General features: G+C 38.8%; 1 protein-coding gene across 9 annotated transcripts in view; it reads left to right on the top strand.

Annotated features, from left to right (window-relative positions):
- Positions 1 to 529: 529 nt before the first annotated feature.
- Positions 530 to 7,551, top strand: part of arvcfb (ARVCF delta catenin family member b) — a 255,585-nt gene continuing 248,563 nt past the window's right edge. For 4 of the 9 annotated variants that reach the window (XM_005472992.4, XM_005472986.4, XM_025896849.1 and 1 more), the window contains exon 1: positions 532 to 924. The gene's annotated coding sequence lies outside the window, so the exon portion shown is untranslated. Of the gene's footprint in view, positions 925 to 7,551 lie in introns of all 9 variants that reach the window. The other 5 variants (XM_025896846.1, XM_005472985.4, XM_005472984.4 and 2 more) reach the window with 2 other exon arrangements.

Below are 7,551 nucleotides of genomic sequence, written 5' to 3'. Positions count from 1 at the left end.
ACAATTATTAAAGAAAAAAACGGCTTGGCAAACAGGGTTTATTTTATTAACATGATTATGCCTCACAATACGATATAACTGAAAACTATATTGTCATTTGTTTTAACGCATAGACTGTAGTACAGGGTAGCATTGTTCCGAATAAGGAACACTTTTAATTTGAAAAATGTTCTGTAGACGTCTTTTTTGTATTCCCGCGGGCTTCACGATGTAGTATTGACATCAATCATATCATATCAATAGATAGGAGAAGCTTACAGAGAAATTCAAGATGAAACTGATAAAATAAAATAAATAAAATAAAATAAAATAAAATAAAATGAAATGAAAAATTGATATAGAGGTATATGAAATTTAATGGAAGGTTTAACAAAATAGTATTTTTTTTTAATTCGCTGACAGAAAAACTTAAATGTAATAACAAGAGTAAATTCATTGAAACTAACAAGTCTTTTTATGAATAATCGAATAAGGTTAATTTTCCTCCAATAGTAGTTTGAATGGGGCGGAGACACTCGCTGTGACCGACAGCATCCAGCACTGTTGTGGATGAGCGGGATAAATGCTGCTCTGCCTTTCATACACTAGAATACAACTTCGCAGTCTCCAATTAATATATTTATTAGCCGCTTCGAGTGCGTCCAATAACTTCAAAGCCCGTTAGGTTAGGTTTACTGTTTGTTATTATTTTTAATTTTTTCTTCCCCTCTGCATGTGGAGCGACTAAAGGGACGCGCCGACAGCAACCTGCCAACTCCAGTTTGAGAGATTTGGCAGGTTGTGAGAGTAGTAGGCTCTCCCTGCAGCAGCTAGGCTAACTTGCAGGCAAAAATAACGGCGTTCGCGGTGAAGCTCGGAGTACTGCTCATCACAACGGGGAGTCACTTCGCCTGCGGGGAGCAACGATGACCGGGAGAAACTGAGGTAACCAGAATACAGCTCTGTTATTATCTCGCAAGTTTTATCCTGTTCTCTCAGCAGGAGGCGAGTGTGACAAAAATATCAATTAACATCAGGAAAGCTCACAATAACCCGCGGGCTGTGTTTCAGTGACATGAGCAGGTGCTCGTCTGAAGTGTAATGAACTGGACTCGGTGTTATTTGGTTAAAGCTTTAGCTCATTCATTGTTTAAATAGGCGTTTTTAGGGTGGCGCGGTGGGAAGAGATATATTTAATGCTGCTTAAAAAAAAATATAACAGCGAAGGCTTGGATGAAACTGAATATATCTGCGCGTGCTCTCGTGTTGTAAACATTCACGGATGCAGTCAAAGGCAGCGCGAGCCGCCACGAGCTGTCAATCATCTCATCCTCACTGCTCTATTGTTTTTCGCTCGTGCTGTTTATAAGTGAGTTTCCATGGAGAGTCTTCCGGTTTCTCTACTCTAATTACCTTATTTGGAGAAGGGGCGGCTGACTGATAGAGTGCTGCTGTTGTTGGGTATAGTGCTGTATACACGCAAACGCCCGAGTGAAGTGGATGCTTTGAAAGAGCGAGGCCTCAAATTAAGTTATTCTCAATAGACACTGATGTATCCTGATCAGGCTTTTCACACTCGATAGCCTTCCGATGGCCTCGAGGTGCGCTGTTAAAGCAATTAACTGTGCAATTAATTTATATCTCAGCCTCGTGGCAAATCGAAATTTCTAAACCGTCACCCAATCTTTTTTTTGTGACACTCAACATTCAGAACGAAAGCACGTTAAATTGGTATTTTGCAACCCCGCCCCACTGACCATCAACAGATCATCTACGAACCCACTATACAGCCTTATAATTTTCTTTCCAGATGAACATGAGGGTACTTTTTAAAACTTAAAAACTGTGATCAGCAGGCTTTGTCTGTGAACCATCATACAAACAGTCTAGGTCTAGGTTTACACTTGCTTTTAAAAAGTGTCTTTGGCAATTGGATGGCAAGTGAGCAGCTCAGACAAATCAGTGTTTACATCTGACTCTGATTTCCTTACTGTCTAAGTCACTTCCAGTAGAAGGTCAAAGGAACAGTAATGTGATTAAAGGAGGCCTAGCAAGGAAAATGACATGTTACAAGGACTAAGACAGTACATGCTGTTGCAGCTGTCCTAAACCAAATCAAGTATCCTACTAATATATTATTGCTTCATAGCCACATAGAACTCAAAAATATGGAAAATTTGTGCCCATTTAACAAAATAAGACTTTATATTTTGTGACTATTTCACAAACTGCCTGATGCTTGGGTTTTTTCATTACAATTTTATAGTAATACTAATTATTTCCATTAAATGTTGGGATAACCCTGACTACAGGTTTATCTAAGTTCTAAGTGAAAGCAACTTGACTTCCTTGAGTTTTCTATATACATTTAAACTTTTATCCAACTGACTGGTGGAGTCCGTTGGATAGGAACACCTTGAGTTGATGTGTGAGTTATCACTTAGATATACCACGACCTGCATGCCGAATCTTTCAAGTGGAACATGGACATACACAGATAAATTATTAAATGCTTTTAATTGGAGGCTTAAACCACCATAATGGGTGTCTGTGTATGTGCACTCTTTTGTGTAAGGAATATGTATGGAGTGACCAGCCAAAGAGTGGTGACACTGTAGTGAGATCTGAGGCCAAAGGTCTGCACTATGCAGCAAGTGGTAACTTCAGGTTTAAACCTGGGTTTTCAGTGCAATAATTATGCTTGATTTTTACTAGGGCACATTGCCATGGCAACTTATTCTTCAGACTTATTCTTCAACTTATTCTTCTGTGCTGAAGAAGGTTATGTCAAAGATAAGAGATTAACAGATACAAACTCCCTGCCTACAGACAAGTCAATACTCAGGATTGCCACCATTCCTGGAAGATTCCACCAAGGAAGACCTTGGTGGATTTATAGTCTTCAATATACTTCAATATTTATTATTCTGTAATCATTAATATATAATACAAATATAGTGAACCTGTTTGCATCTGTGGAGCTTATGTTAAATCTGCTGGTAAACTAAATCTACATCTGAATTCTGTTTTTATTTTTATTTTTTACTTGCTTTCAGACCATTAGGTAGCACCTGGCCTGCAGCTGGAAAAACAAGGCTAAAATTGTCTTATGTGCATCTAAACATTAATTTAATAGAATATGCAAATATAATTTGGCATATGCTCCTGTCTTAATGGTAAAACTCATCTGGTAAATCTGCTACACAGTTGGTATTTTTGGTGGCTTTCCTTTGTGGTTTTGAAAAAAATTGACTTTGTAAGTATCATAGTCCTTCAGCATTACTGACCAACGTATTACAAGTACACAGACATTCATACAGTGCTTTTGGTTGTATACTTTTCTCCTCTCTCTCTCTCTCTCACACACACACACACATACACACAGACTCATTTTCATATCTTAGTGCGGACATCTCATTGACATAATGCTTTCCCTAGCCGCTTACCCTAACAATAACCATCAAAAATGAATGCCTAATCCCAACCCTAAGCCTAAACCTAGCCATAACCTAATAGTAACCCTGACACTATAACCACATTTTGAGCCTCAAAAATGCCTTCAAACTCGTGGGGACAGGAATTTTGTCCCCATAAGTGAGTATTGGTCCCCACAAGTATAGTAGCACGCCAATTTTCTGTCCTCACAAAGATGTACATGTACACACACACACACACACACACACACACACACACACACACACACACACAGATTTGGATGAAGCAGCTGTGTTGTTCTGTCGTTGTAGTTTGATTGTCTTTGTAAAACTGGTCTCTGTACTGTGTTGGCGATTGGTCAGATGCTGCTAACACCACTCGTTTCAAGTAAATATGCTTGTAGCAAGAAAGTTAAACCCTGGGTTGAATGATAACCAACCATGTTTGAATGACTCCTGCACTTGACTCCAGGTGTTAAAGTAAATGAAGCCAGGTAGAATGAAGCAAAATAAAATAGAATAACTTTAATGTCCACATCGGTGGAACACTGTCTTTGTTCAGCAAACATAGGGAACAATGTCCTGTGTATGTTGCAATTGCTTTGTAGCACAGACCCGAGGTGCTGCTCACTTTGTCAACCAGCTCACATAGTGGATGTGTATAGACAACAGCCTTCATGTATACTCATGCACTATGTAAAACAGTCATTTATAGTCTGAAGAGAAAGAAAAGAAAAAAAAACATCTCTTTCTCTCTTAAGGCTTTTGAGATTTCTGCAGAAGTTTTGCACTGACTCAGAATTTAGCTCATTTATGCATTTCAGACTTTGTTACAGAGAATGCTGCTGCATTCAGAAATGTCCCAAAAGATTGCTTGATGCGTATCAGTGTATAGAAGGTGTATGCTACACTTTACAGCACAGTTAGCACAAACAAAATGCTCCTTTACACTGACTGTTATGTGTGTAGGACCTTGGCCTCTTAATCGTTTGCTATGGTTGGCTTAGGTCATGACAATCATATTTTTAAAAGTTCCTCAGATGCTTGTTTTGTCAGAATACATTTTAGACTGATTGGTAATCAGGTAGGAGCTCATTTTGAACATATTTGCAGCTCGCACACAGTGAGCAGTCTCTGGACAGAATGAGAATCTCTGCGCCACCTATGAGTGTGCTGAAAAGCGAAAAATGCTCAATAACTGGGGGTAAACAAGAAGACTCCCAATGAATGCTAATGTCAAAAAAAATCTTTGTTTGTCCCTTTGCTACATAAGTTATCACACACTTCCCTGTGTGCCGACTGTCTTGTATTTATGTATTCTGTTTTTCCTGAGGGGAATAATGTTCAAATATTTGGCCATAATCATCTTTTTTTTTTAAAAACAACAATTATAGGCATTACTGCATGTTGTGGCAAACGCAGAAAGATGTTTTAGATTGGTTGCCATAGGAAAATGTTTTATCCTATCGGTGGAGACCGAACCAAACTTTTTAATTTTTCATGAATTTTTTTATAATCACCACTTAAAGATCGGAAGGTTAAAATGGCATTTTTCTAATGAGCCTGACAAGACCTGAGGTCATTTTAATCTCGAGAGCAGTTTGTGCAGTAAGGCACTAATTTATTAGGATGTACGCTGCTTAAAAACTTAGTATTCTTAACTGTTAGCCCCGTGGGATATTTGTAATTTGAATTTAACTGTGTGAGCTGGTCAGATGACGTCTTTGTTTCAGTTCAGTGGCACTATCTGAATTTGAATCCGTGGTTTGAATGCTATACTTTCCATCTATCCATCACTCCTTCTTCTCTCCCTGACTGTGTCACAGGGGCAGACATAACAGAGCAGGTTGGTTTATGTGATACATGATTAGTCACAGTCTGATATTTCTGACGGATGATATTAACATTTCCATGCCAATATTTTGTACCATTGCAAGACATCATAACACTTGCAAAAGGAGTGTAGTAAACAACAGAAAAGATGTCTCCATGCATTCATTTCTTTTGCAATACACTGAAATAGCAGTTGCAGTGTATTGCAATAGACCATGGGCATTTTCTAGTACCTGCATTTTGTGTATCTAAGACAGCCAATACTGCTAGCAGAGATGTAGTCTCTTAAGGGGGAATCATATTATGAAGTCAAATCAGGGAATTATCATAGCCTCTAAATAAAGGATTCAGCCACTATGACATTTAATCAAGCAAGTGTTTTTATCAATGTGCCACCATATTGTTTTTTTCTATACTGTCAGAGATAGCAAATTCTATCCTAACAGTTTTTAGTAATATAAATGCACCCATGAAATATCCACCCATCTATTTTAGTTGCATTATAATGTTGCTTTATCCAGCCAGCCATTATAATCACACCAGCAGTAGCTGGGACACATTGTCTCAGCAGGAACAGGGATTAAGGGACGTCAACAGCAAAAACAATTGGAGATTCAGATGAACATGTATGCAGTTACAGAGTGTCATACCTCATCATTCTGTCTGATTAAAGGGAATATTAACATTTTTATGAAAGCCTTTGATAAATTGGTCACAGCTTACATTGAGTCAGCAGCAAAAGAACTGGTGTAATTATTACCATAAACAACGCTTCTTTAAGGTCTTTAAAGACCTTTTTTCATGACATTTATGAAGCGTCAATGCAAGAAAAGCAGAGGTGTAATTGAACAGTGCTAACCAAGGTTACTAGTTTAATTTGTGTACCTGTTTCACTTCTTCTGCTATGATGAGATAAAATGTCTGCTTGAGAAAAGGTAAACAGGCTTTACTGACTTTAATCTTTCATCCTGATCATTTCCAGATTCACTTACCAGTCCACTGTAACTTTCTGTAGTGCTGAATGCAGCGATAGTTTTCAAAACGTGTCTTGGGTAATCAGAAGAAAACTGGACATTTTCTACGCCTGTGCCCAGCTGGGCCTGACTTCGTTACTCTCTAACACCTTAACTACATTTTTGCTGAGAATCTATGTAGAGCCTGCAACATAGCCTACACAACTGGCCAACACTGTTACAGCATTCATACCTGTGTGGGCTAACTTGATGGTGATGTGTAGTTAAATTTATAGTGAGGTGCAGGTCAGGTTTCAGAAGGGTTTATGGTTTTAAAATATTTGCAGTTTAATTGCAGATATAAATTTTCACAAGTATAAATTCACTATAAGCCCCCAGTCACACCTGCCTAGAGACAAGTCAGCAACTGTCTGGCAACCACTGTTCACTAAGGAAAAGTATGCATTTTGCAACTGGTTGGCAAGTGATTGCAGGAGGTTTCTGGTAGTGGCTGAAATTGTTCAGAAAAAGCGAAACAGTCTTCTTTGCCATTACTTTGGTTTCTTGTAGGTTGCTGTGGTCACCAGTACTTTGCATGGAAGACCCTGGCTTGTATGCAAACACCAAAGTGGTATTGAGACTGAACTGTGTGAAGCAAACTGCAACCAGTTCACCTTGTGTTGGCGTGTGTGACTGAGGCCTAAGTCCCCTTACGCTAAAAGGTCAGTGGCCCTGGGCACAGTAATTTTGTTAAGCAGAGGCTGGCAAGCAAAATGAAATGTTCCAAGAACCAATAAACTCTGCGAGCTGTTCCAGCAACACAAAGTCACATGGAACTTGTAGAAGTGGGGCAAGAACCAGAAAAAAGCACCATGTTGTGCAGAAGTGACATATTTTCTGGTCACGTCCTTGATGAGGAGCCATCAGAACACATTAGGGTTGCAGAGTATGTTTGCACTTACACTTAATTTAATTTAGACCACTTTTAGACACTTTTTAAAACTAACTCTAAAAAGGGTCTAAGTGGAGCACAGTCCTTATTAATACGATGAGTTACACGTATGCTTTTCCTGCCGTGAAATGAAAAGGCAGCATGGATTCCTTTTCTGTCTGGACAAAACGATTTTTCATTTCACACACACACACACACACACACACACACACACACACACACATTATTTTCTGATGTAAGAATGCAGACGCATAGGGCAATCCTAGATTACATGATTTCACAAATTAGGCACATGAACACCTGAACCTCCGGGGATGACTTGTGGAAATTTTGACCTTGCGCTTGCATAACTGGCTTCAGTGTCATTACAAACAACATAAAAGACATGATGTATTAAAAT

Source organism: Oreochromis niloticus, linkage group LG12, assembly GCF_001858045.2.
Source record: "Oreochromis niloticus isolate F11D_XX linkage group LG12, O_niloticus_UMD_NMBU, whole genome shotgun sequence".
Lineage (NCBI taxonomy): Eukaryota > Metazoa > Chordata > Actinopteri > Cichliformes > Cichlidae > Oreochromis > Oreochromis niloticus.
This window is presented reverse-complemented; position numbering and strand designations above follow the sequence as displayed.